Source organism: Pyxicephalus adspersus, chromosome 1 (genome assembly GCF_032062135.1).
Source record: "Pyxicephalus adspersus chromosome 1, UCB_Pads_2.0, whole genome shotgun sequence".
NCBI classification, from domain to species: domain Eukaryota; kingdom Metazoa; phylum Chordata; class Amphibia; order Anura; family Pyxicephalidae; genus Pyxicephalus; species Pyxicephalus adspersus.
In genome coordinates, this window is record NC_092858.1 from 4,764,667 (window position 1) to 4,765,834 (window position 1,168).

The 1,168-nt window shown below is 46.9% G+C and overlaps 1 protein-coding gene across 1 annotated transcript in view; it reads left to right on the top strand.

Annotated features, from left to right (window-relative positions):
• PLEKHB1 (pleckstrin homology domain containing B1) overlaps window positions 1–1,168 on the top strand; it is a gene marked incomplete in the record, with an annotated part of 12,674 nt that overhangs the window by 6,415 nt on the left and 5,091 nt on the right.

A 1,168-nucleotide genomic window follows, 5' to 3' on the forward strand; every position in this document is an offset into this window, starting at 1 on the left:
ATAGAGAATCATCGGTATCAGGCAGCTGCATCATTGCCTCCTCTATTTGGCCACCATGGGACCTCTTATTTCCAGATCTTGTTATCTATGATGGGATAGCGGCAATTATTCCTGGTGCAGCTCGCCTTAGTCAGCACACTAGGGATTATGTGGAGATCCTGCCAGTTGGCATCAGTGGAGATTATGGGGAATCTCTCGATTCTTGGCATAAATGCTGAATATAACAACCTAGTGGCCTGACCCACTAACCTAACACCACCAGCTGTGTGTCCTGTACTAAGCTATCACTCCTAAAGCTTCTGAACTTAATGCAAAACTTCCAAAAAAGAATGTTCTGCTTACATTGGCCATTCCACTTTTATATGTAGGTGATATGTAGGTACCTGTAAGTAAAGGCATACCTGTAACAGGTAAATTTAGGCTTACTGTACTCTATTCTGCATTGCTGGGTGATGTGTCCCTGTCATTCCAGTCCTGTGCAGTGATGAGCAGGTGAAATCTCCCTCAAATCCATTGCAAGAGTGTCCTTTTATGCAAATATACATGTTCTGCATTTCATAGAAACGTTGGGTATTATTATTTTTAAACTGTATTCATATAGCACCAACATATTATGTAGCACTGTATATTAAATAGGGGGTGCAAGTACAAACAATGACACAGGAAGAGGATCCCAAAATATGCAAACAATCTAAGACAGGGGTGCGCAAAAGTTTTGACTCAGGGTCCACAATCTGAAAAAAGATTTGACAGAGGGGCCTGGCCGATGGGAGAGTGGGCGGGGTGTGCCATCATGATGCGACTAAAGGTGACATCATACTGGGCGGGGTTATGCCATCATGACGCGACTAAAAGTGACATCATACTGGCAGAATACTGGCGAAACCCCGCCCACTCTTCCATCGCAGGCTCAGATCTTGGGGACGTGTTCCTCAGCTCTGCCCGGTGCGGTCCGCCCAATGCCCCCGGCCCACCCGCCGGGTCGTTCTTCTGACCCTGTTCGGGGTGGCACCAGCCAGAGCTGCGGAAGACCGAAGTGGCCTGGAGTAACATCCCTATTGGGCCCATGCCTGATCTAAGAGGTGGGAAATATGGAAAACAATAGAAGGGGGATATGGAATAGAGTGTGGTGGTAGTAGTGAAGAGTTAAGAAAGGAAGCTAGGCAGG